This window comes from Sitophilus oryzae, unplaced genomic scaffold (assembly GCF_002938485.1).
Source record: "Sitophilus oryzae breed Bouriz unplaced genomic scaffold, Soryzae_2.0 scaffold_1718_pilon_pilon, whole genome shotgun sequence".
Classification (NCBI taxonomy): Eukaryota; Metazoa; Arthropoda; class Insecta; order Coleoptera; family Curculionidae; genus Sitophilus; species Sitophilus oryzae.
Window position 1 is genome coordinate 1,342,890 of NW_022146411.1, and position 11,752 is coordinate 1,354,641.

An 11,752-nucleotide genomic window follows, 5' to 3' on the forward strand; every position below is an offset into this window, starting at 1 on the left:
AGCTTCGTAGGCAAGCTGCATTGCAAAAAACTTAAACAGCAGAGAATTACAAGTTTTTTTAAAAGTTCAGTCAAACCAAACCAAACCATAACCAATGTGGGATAGGTGGTTATAGTGATTTTGAACATGATGAATAGACAGATACATTTCTTCATCTAATCAAAAACCTTTTAGTTTCGTCTATGTTAGGATGAACCTCAAGTTTCTACATCTGCCTATGGTTCTTCGTGTAACTATGTTTGATTTATACTTTTTCTGCCAATTGTCTCTAAATTTGATTTGCGGTGTGTTGTTCCGGTTGTTCGGTGATATATACATATAGAGATGATCGAACCCTGCCTCCAACGTTGACTACTGGAAAAAATTATCATCGACGCAAACCATGTCTAAAGTCTTCTAACTACCACTTCTAACTTTGGTTTGGTTAGGTGATGAAAATGGAATGAACAGTATATCGTAAATACAAAGCCATCCAAAATGAGTGAAATAGTGGCTATTCAATGTTGGAATTTCTGGTTTAAGTAGGAAGTAAATGTTTCAGTGTTCTGTGGAGGAGCCCCGTCGTGCTGAAACCAGTAGATTCCTGTTAAAATGTGCCAAAAGTAAATCACCCAATTTTGTGAGAACAGGGGAAAAACACCTCATCACTGAGTGTACCGAGGTGACAACCGTTCGTGCAATAAACTTTGGTACGGCTGATGTCGGAGTTAGAGAACTGGTCTCTGTGGAGCCGTCTGCTTCATAGAGACAGGGTCCGTCTCTGGAGCCTGTCAAAGCCCTGAGACTGTATGATGAGTTAGAACTCGTTATAACTCAAGAAAGGTGAACACACAATAGATCTGTAAGGTCGCGATGATTAACCCCCTCCTAAACATTCTACATTCTACATCTACAAATCACCCGGGGATTCTTCAAATTCGATTGTCAAAAACTGCAGGTTAACATTAACTGCCATTTAAATCTTGGAACGCCAGGAATGCCCCACGGGGGTAAACCTCATGAGATGGAAGCTTTCCAACGACAACAACTGCAGAGAATGCGGAGAGGAAGAAGAAACCATAGAGCAGCTGCTGTGCCACTGTCCGGCACTGGAATACCGACGCTTTAAAACTTTAGGGCAAAGTTTTTTGGAGGGACTAGAGGAAGCAGCAGGAAGCCAACATCAGCGACATTCGGAACTTTGCAAAGAACTGGAAGTGCTTTAACGCAAAGAAAGAATGAGAGGTGTAATACAGGGATATCGCAATGGGCCCTAGGTCTCCGAGTGAGGAATCAAACATGATCCCAAACCCTATAAGGTCCTAATATTTTGATCATCGTAAATGCCTGTCCACACTATTAAACTGTCGACTTCTAATTTCCCTATAAAGTGTATGGGATTATTTGCGCTCAAATTGTGTTCATTACTTCTATTCAACACACTGCAGTTTGTAAAAGTGCTTTCATTAGTTCAAAAAAAATTGAAAATAATCGGGAAACTAAGTAGTTTTATATGTGAGCCAATGGCAATATTTGATCCTTTTCTCAGGATCTCCGGGCTGTACTCTCTATGAAATGTGTATTTTATATGATTTCAAAATCCATTCGTCTAAATTTTCTCCGACCACCCGTCTGCGGAACATTCACCTTGTTAAAAAATGTCTATACCTATGTGGCGGATTCATATCTCCAAAAAAATCCTATAGGGGTATTTTGCATAAACTTGTCAGCAACTGCAACTTAACTAGTTTACTGATAAACAAATTTGCCTAACGAACAAAAAATGCATAACGTTTCGGAAAGTTTATCTCTTTCCGTCGTCAATTTTTTTTTCGCTTCCGGCGACGGAAAGAGATAAACTTTCCGAAACGTTAAGCATTTTTTCTGTTCGTTAGGCAAATTTGTTTATCAGTAAACTTAACTGCTAACAAGTAGTTTCCGTTGGATTAACGTAGCAGTGTTTACAAAAAATAACTATATATTCATATTTTGTAGATTTTCTTGCAGTGGAGAAATACCCTAATAGGATATTTTTGGAGAGATTAATCTTGTTCTTGAGCTGTTATTTCTGTCAAATTTGCAATAAAATTTTAAAATGTCGCGTTTTTCTTTCAAACATCCAAAGTCGTCTATTCATAAAAAGATTTTTACAAATTATTGACGTGCATGTATAGTTCATCAAAATTCTACCAGCCGCTGCTGTAATAAATAGTTATAAACGGATAATATAGTATCTTTTACATAACTTATCTTTTTTCAGAAGTCAAAATAGAGACTCTCCAAAACATCTGCAAGCCGCCCTTTCACACGCCCCCGTACAGTGCAGAGAATTTCCAAGAAATTTACAACAACGCATATCAACATTCTGGTTGTTTCTATTCTAATGCCCTCTACAACCGTATAACAACTCTACCTCATAAGCTTAGCGACAATCAAATTAGTACTACCACCGAGGAAAATGGTACTGGCTGTCACATAATAAAGCAGGAACCAATAGATAAAGAAGGTAGGTATTCTTTTAAATGAATTTAGAATATATACTGTCACTAAATATATTAAATGTGTGAATTTAAATTTATTATCTTTTGATAGTTAATATCATGACTAATGAGATAAAACCATCGAATAAAAAATACAATTTTTCCTGACAGTATGGCAGTCTTGAATTCTGGTTTAGAATGTTCCGTTAGATATTTACTACCGTGCCCCCAGAGTATATAGGGTGATTCACGGCGATGGCACGTTAGACGTTTATGGAGTTTATGTTATTTATATTAAATTATGGACTTAAATTATATTTATTTTTTATAGAATTTTTTTGAAAATTTAGATTTTTACATAAAGGTACATAAAAATACATTTTTCTAAAATATTTTCAGCATTACAGTGTTGCCACATCATTTGAAAACTGGTAGCATCTTTCTTATTTTAAATGGAACATCCAGTACATAATTACATTTTTGGAAACTACTTTCATAATATCTCATAATTTTTCTATTATACTAATATATAGCTATCTCTAATAGTTTTGGAGATAAAAAATAAAACATGTGTAAGATTGACAAAAACATGATCGTGAATAAGCAATGGTAAAATCATAAATTAAACATTTTTAATGTTGAAATTTGGATTATAAGTTAACGAAAGTCAATATATTCGATCTGTCTAAATAAACCCATTTTGCACAGAAAAACATTGAAAATGTTTCTGTTATCCTATATAAGGGAGCCCAAATCGAATTAAAATGCTACATTTGCCACACCATGACGTCATATATACAAGGGTATAGGAAATCTCGGCGCAGCGGCGGCAGTCGGCCAGCGCGCGCAAAAACCATTACATCGGTAATTGTTTATTGATATATCTTTATTAGTTTAAAAGCAAAAAATATGGGGTTTGCTTTGATACCTTGTCAAGACATAAGCGAAACTTTTAAATTGTTTCTTTTTTTCATTTAGGCCTTCGTTTTTTGTTAAATGAAAGTTATATTAAAAAAAATCTATTTTTAAACCAAATTTTCGCATGATTGAAATGATTATTCATGTTTAAAGTTTTTTTTTGGTCATAAGCGCTAATGGAAATGTTTTTTTGTAAATAATTATAAAAAATTACTCCCTACGAAGACTTTATTCTGTACTGGATCAAAAAATAAGTATTTGTTTTCTCTATACGGTGGTATTAATATATCGATTTTTGATGATAGTGCCTTTTTACCCTGTTTAATTTTGTACTACTTTCGGAATAAGGGTCCCCATATCATGTACTGTGATGTACTGTACTTCCATCCCTGAAAAATTCAGCTTGTGACACCGAAGTGAGAGGTAACGTCAAAATAAGCTTTAATCTACCTACATCATCATAGGTAGGTGTAGGTACTCTAGGTAAATTCTACCTAGACAGTAGCTGAACTAGCTGACAGTAGTAATTAATTTGTTATCCGATAAGTAGTTGTCATTATATAAGTTTAATCGTCTTATACCTCCTATAACGGTAGGTTTTGGATTTTTCCTGATTGGTTTGTTAAACAAAAATATACTGGGCATATAAATGTCTGTTACAGGTTAATTCGTTAAAGAAATATGTTACACACATATTATTTTAATAATAATAGTATAATAGTAATGGCTATATTATGTTATAACACATTATTGAATTAACAATTGAAAACAGTATTGAATGTACTTATTTTAACCAATGCATTGTTTTGTTTTTTTAATCTCACAAATAAGAAATATTTTATAGTTTTTATTATAAAAAACAGTGATTATACAATTTATTTACACCCCTTACACTGTTTTCTGTAAGGGGTGTAACCAGGAGTATATTTCGTAACCTTTTACGATATAAGAGGGCACAAAGTGTTTTATTACTTAATGCTTAAAATTTAATAATATATTTGTACATAAAATAAAATAGACTAGAAAGTCAATTAATTAATATTGACGTAATTACTAAATAAGTACAAGATTTTTTTTCTAATTATTTTAGTGTATTTTTAGTCACCGAATTATAAAGGAGAGATATCCAACCATTGCATTATTTTACTCACAAATAAATGTTTTATGGTTTTTATTATAAAACAACGATTAATTTATTATACACCCCTTAACCCAAACACTCCAAGGAGGATATTTCGTGACCCCGTATTTAAAGTGGACAAGGTTTATTAGTCAATGTTTTAATTACCCAGCGTCTTTAATAAAAATCTAATGTAATTTTTCATAGAAATGATCTGACATGAAAAGCAAATTTTATCAAAAAACTTTTTGATTATCTACAAGGAGTAAACCGCTGACAAATGTCTGTATACTAATGCCAAAGTAATGCCAAAAATACAAATTAAATACCAAAATTTCTCATATAATGCCCCACTAATGCCAAGCTGATTCCAATATAATACCACTAATACCACGAATAATATGTAACACATTTGTTTCACGAATTAACCTGTAACAATACTGGTAGGTACGTGCACAGATTTTTTCCTAGGTAACTTAAAAGTCGTTAAAAAGTCTAATTATATTTAAAGAAGATATAATTCCAACAAATTACATTATAAGGCCAATAATGCACAAGTAATACCATTAAAATTTTAGCGTTTTTAACTTGTGTAACATATTTCTTTAACGAATTAACCTGTAACAATAGTGGTAGGTACGCGCACAGATTTTTTCGCTAGGTAACTTATTAAGTCGTTAAACAGGCCTATAAAAGCTATAACAACATAGGTAACTAATATTTATAATTTAATTCGAGTTTTAATCTCAAATAATAAATGTTTTTACTGGTGTATTTCTGAAGTGTTCATTATTAAAAGTAGATATTCTTCAAGTTATGCGAAGTAATAAGTAATGTTTCCGGTGAGACCGCGTATATGTCACCGGATTCTGGTTAGTATAAAGACTTTTTCTATAGAAAGAGTTTTTTCTATATTTTCCTTTCAAAATAAGACTAATTTCTTCTTATTCTTTTAAATATTACAGTGTTTCTTTTTCCTAAAATGTTATACTTAATTTTCGCTTAAAATTAAAAAATCACAAATGGAGGAAAATATACGTTATTGAATAAAGTTTATACAAATCACTTTACCATAACAAAAAAGTAAAAACATGTCATGGCGGAAGATATTCAGGTGGCATTTCACACATTTATCTATTAAAATCGAGATTAAAATAATAAACTTGCGTAACATGTTATACACGAGATAGAAAGTTTCAGAATCGATTAATACGCAATACGCTACGCAGTCAACTTATTCCTATGCGCGGATGAGCGTCTTCAAGACTCTTCCTTCGGCCAGGGTCACGACGCCGCCGAAGAGGAATCGGCCTACGTTTGGCTAAACAGGCTGGACACGGTGGACTACGATATTGGCGAGTCTGAATATTTATAAAAATTTGCAAAGTAAAATATGTTGGAAAAATAATTAATCCATACATATATAAAAGCTCAAAGGGTTTTTTTGTTGTATCCATCCCGCCGAAACCGCTTTACCAGGTTAGGTTAGGTTAGGTTAGGTTGCTGGGGTTTGGGATCATATTTGATCCCTCACTCGGAGGCCTTGGGCCCATTGCGATACCCCTGTATTGTTTTACCAAACCTTCCTCTCATTCTTTCTTTGCGTTAAAGCACTTCCAGCTCTTTGCAAAGTTCCCGATGTCGCTGATGTTGGCTTCTGCTGCTTCCTCTAGTCCCTCCAAAAAACCTTGCCCTAAAGTTTTAATGCGTCGGTATTCCAGTGCCGGACAGTGGCACAGCAGGTGCTCTATGGTTTCTTCTTCCTCTCCGCATTCTCTGCAGTAGTCGTCGTCGGAAACTTTCCATCTTACGAGGTTTACCCCCGTGGAACAGTTTCCAGTGACGACACCTACAATTATGCGTACTAGGTCCTTTTTATGCTCTAGTAGCTGTTTTGTCTTTTTGCTATCTACCACTGGCCATAGTCTTCGAGCTGTAGCACAGTCCTCACGGTGTTGCCACGTCTCTTGCTGCTTGGCCTTGATGGCAGTTCCTATAGCCTCCTTCAGTGTGTTGATCGTCAAAAGTGGTGGGTCATCTGCCACGGCCTCTCCCCTGGCCCCGTCTTTGGCGAGTCTGTCTCTTCCTGATTGCCCACCACATTGCTGTGGCCTGGCACCCAGCACAGAGTGGCCCCGCCTCGACGCAGCCAGGACAGTGCTTCTCGGCATTCCATCACGGTTTTCGATCTCACTGATTGCATGGTGATGCTTCTTACAGCGGCCAAGTATATCACTATCACCCCTATTGGTCTATCAGCAATTTTCTCTCGTATACAACTAGCCGCTTCCTTTATGGCGTAAACCTCTGCTTGTAGAACATTACAGCCATCCGATAGCCTCAAAGATCGTCGGATGTCTAGTTTCTCTGAGAAGATGCCTATACCTGTGCCCCCTGAATTTGCGGAAGCATGTGTAGACTGCTATCTCTTGAGTGTTCATTACTCGGTTGCTTTCCCATTCTTCTCTTGTCGGGATGCGAATCCTTATCTTTTCTCCAAAATCATGTTTGGTGAGCATATAGTCCGTTTTTTGGTCTAGCAGATGTGGACTCGTGTTTACCATGATACCTATCACTGGCAATATCCTCGAGTGACCGTAGTTGGTCTGGTTCCACAGATTGGATTCTCTTAATCTTAGGGCACCCTTAGCAGCCAGATCCTTTACGAGCCAGTCGATTGATTGCAAGTCCAGAATTGCTTCTAGCGCAGCTTGCGCTGTGTTGTTCCTTGCTCCAGTTGTACCTAGAGCTGCTAATCGCTGTACTTTTGTGAGGCTTTTTCTATTAGTCTCTTTAAGTACCGCTTCCCACCATACTAGTGCTCCATAAGTGATGATTGGTCGACCGCTTTACCAATCTTGATGATTCTTTTTTTAAATGAAAGGTACATATGTGTAGATTTATTATGAAGTATTTTTATAGTGCTTAATGGCTATTTCTTTGTGTAAAATGACTAAATACTAAAACATACCTGAAAAATACACCTACACACAATACCTCCAGAAATAAATTATTTGTCATTGTCAGTGGTGTGTCAGTTAGATTATATATTACGTTTTTAGAAATTTTAGGAGTGAGTTCATACCGCCAGCTTTAGATACATAAATATTAGCACAAAGGTTCGTTTAAACGACATTAGTAAATTAGCTACACAAAGCGGTTTTAGGAAATTCATCCTCTTAGAGAGTAAAATTATCTCGGAACAGTTTGTTGTATGAAAATTCCTTACTATTTGGTCTAGAAGAATGAAATCCTACAAAATGAATTAGAAGAAATTTTTGAAATTCATCAACCAAATGGGTAAAGTTAGTAAAAATTTGTATAATACTTGGTGACCTCTGGATTATACACATAAAAATTGGCACAAAGGTAAAGCGAATTTATGAAATTTATACCCTTAGGGAGTAGAATAGGGAATGAAAGTTTGCTCTACGAAAATGCAATACTATAACATTATAAACCAGACAGTATAAAATTTTATATAGTAAACGCCACGAATGTTTGGGAGTGATTCATCGGTCGCTACCATGTGAACTAATCTGTTCAAGGTCACATAAAACTTAATTCCGATGCCATGGTGTTTTAAGTCATATAATAATCAATATATAATCTGTTGTAATTTGTTGTTTTAACTGTCAAAGTCTTGTCAAAACATACATTTGGTTATAAATATAAACTGGAATGCCCCATTGTTCGCACTGCAAGCACACCAATGGACTGACGCACAAAAATGAATCAATCAAAGAAACGCGATATAGTATCGTCTTTGTCAATCACGCTAACATTTTAGAATAAGTAGAAGGAGCGCAGGCAGATGATTAGACCGGGCCTTTAAAAACCTACGTCTGCGGTAAAAAATTACGTTTTTAATGTAAAAATGATAGCGCGCGTGTCGATTCTAACTTCATCAAGCGATTAATCACTCCCAAACATTCGTGGCGTTTACTTTACAAGGGTTTATTTAGTGACATCATAACGAAATATATCTTCCTCAATTATCCTTCAAAGAATAAAAAATAACCTATAAAGAGAGTATTAGTGCTCTTAATAAATAAAAAAAAGATGAAAAATAAAAAACATCTATGCTCACTCTATAAATATCTCTCTATAAAGAAGTAAAAAATCATTTAAATCAATGCATGAAGGATACGAGATGTAACGCGAACGTAGTCGCGAGAAAAAGCTAGTAATTTATTAAATTATTTTATTTAACTCATTAATTTTCATTGAAAAGGAATTTTTGTAATTCGCCACTATATTAGTTAAAAACTAAGAAACTCATATCAAATTTAAGTTTTGCGATTTTGACTTATACTTTTTACAAAATCTGAACACATTTTAAAAGAAAAAAGTTTTTTGATAGTATTTGTGTAGATTGACTACCAGTTGTATAACATAAATTTCTACGACCGGTCTACCTAGTGGTCTGCAGCATCGCCTTGTGGTGCAAACGTGGGCCTGTTAATCTGTGACGTGACGCACAACAGCCAAGAAAAACAGAAGCGTGGCTAAGAATTTAGTAATTTAAAAAAGTCTTTTAGATACAGTAGTAGGTATTAAAAAGTTTTGTGTTTAAATGGGGTTTGCCTTTAACAGTTAAAATTATATCGTAAAGTGTAACTTTCCGTAAGAATCCTTTATCTGTCATTGATCATGATCTGTCATCATGTTAACCTGATGTTTTGTATGTTATTTTGTTTTTTTCCAGGTTTTTTTTTGCTTGCTTGTTTTACGGATAGGTGCGATCGCATAATTATTATTGATAATGTTTTATTTAATGTTAACATTACTACTTTTCAGTGAATCTTTAAATCTGTTGTTTTTGGTAAAATTCGTTATTTAAACATATGTATATAATACACTCATATTAACACTAATCATATTTTTGCTTTTTTATTCATCATTTTCAATGCCCCCCCGGTTGCATCTTTGTAAAGGACTGTGAATTTTTTATTTCCGTTTGTTATAAAATTGCTCAAATCTTTGTTATTTTAAATTCAACCCTATGTATATTATTTAAGAAATCAAAAGACTAATAAAATTGCTTTTAACGATATATTATGTTCCTATATCTAAATCTTCCGGTTTCTTAAGTAAAGCTATTTAAAAATTAATAATTCTGTTATTATAGTTTCATTTCAAGAATTTATTACCGTGAGAATTTTGGAAATTTAGCACGTAAACTCTAATTTATACTTATAAGTTTGAATATTTGTCATGGTAACGATTTTCTTTAAACGAAACAATTATAATAGAAGGATTATGTTTTAAATGGCTTTACTGAAGAAATCAGAAGTTTTAGATATAGGAACATTAGCAAGGCATAGATATAGGAACATTATGAAGCAATTTTATTTGGATTTTTTAAATAATATACATCTCTCGGTTCTCTATAAATGTCTGACGTGCTATGGCCGTGAATCACCCTGTATTTTATTATTGTTAATATAGGTATATAATATGGCATAGATCATAGATGTCTACTGATTTAATTGTTAATATTGTTCAAAACATATTTGCTTTTTTTATTGAATGTAATACCACAAGATGTTTCGGGATTACCGAATAATTATAATAGTATTAGTAAAAAAGTTCGTATAAAGGTAGATCCTAAAATGCTTAGTTTCTGAGATACAGGGTGTAAAAGTTTCATTTTTATTTCGAATTTTTCCAAATAATTTCTGAAGTGACATCAATATTTGGATGAAAATTGGTGTCTGGGGCTTTTTTGACATGAAAAATTTGATTTTGATGTCAATATGACTCCCACTTGTAGAGGGCGCCACCTACTATTTTTTAACTGGTTTGAGGAGTAATAACTTTTCCTGTATAAAATTAATGAGTAAAGAAATATAAATTTATGGCATTTTCTACGTAAAAAAGGTCTCTTGGTAAAAATCGCTACAAGGAATGGTTCTCGAGATATTTGGAATCGAAATTATCAAGACCTATCATCATTGACATGGTGACTAACAGTTATTAAACTGAAATCATAAATTTGAAATGTTTTTGTGCCATAAGTTCAACAGAAACTGTTTTATCATATCTATGAAAAAATTATGATTAATTTAAAAAAATAAAAATTTTCCAAATTTATTATTTCAGTTAAATAACTATCTATAACTCAACGTGTTTATTTTTTTGTCAATAATGACATGTATTAAGTATTTCCATTCTAAATATTTTGAGAACCGTTGTTCGTAGCGATTTTTACCGTAAAACCATTATACATTTACCATTTTTACGTAAAAAATCACGGAAATGTATTTTTTTTCACTCAGTAGTTTTATACAGGTACGGACGAAAAGTTATTACTCTTCAAACCAGTTAAAAAATATGTAGGTGGCGCCCTCTACTAGTAAGAGTTATATTGACATCAAAACCAATTTTTTCATGTCAAAAAACTCCCAGATACCAATTTTCATCCAAATATTAACATTATTTCAGAAATTATTTGGAAAAAATCGAAATAAAAATGAAACTTCTACACCCTGTATCTCCGAAACTAAGCATTTTAGGACATACATTTATACGAACTTTTTTACTTATTTTTATCTGCAGAATATGCTGGCGAAGTTTCCGGAATACAGTTCGGATCACCCTGTATAGACGATGTTTGAGAGCAATGTTTTTAAGAGTTCAAGATATCTATTTACGTGTATTACTTTCCAATACCCCTATTTTTACCCTGCAGTCAAGCACTGCAGATTATATTAAATGTTTTAATCTCTTTTTAATCCGAACCTGGTTAAATACCTCTGGGTTATGTAATTCACCCCACAAACAAGGGGGTGAAAATTTTAATTGACGGCAATCAATATTAATATAGCCATTATAGTAGCAAGACCCCTTTCACGATTAAATCAAACAACACAATATTATACAGGGCGGTTAAATTTCTATTTTATATATACAGGCTGTTTATGTATATATTGTTTGACATATTAATTATATTGCTTTTTACCTTTAGAATAGTTTGGGTTGGTGAAAGTAACTGTAATAAAAAACATTGTAGATTGTACGTAGGATTTATAATAATAATTAATAAATGCTCTTATTGCGTATATACCGGGTGCGTCTCAAAAGTGGCTCACCCCTATAACTTTTTTATTTTTGCAGTTAAAAAAACGAGATTTGGTATGTTAATATATGACATAAATTAGGATTTATTGACGTATTCAATTTTTTTCGGTCACTTCCTGTTTCATCGGAAATGACTACAACTTTTGATTTTTAAATGGCTCCCTCGGTATTT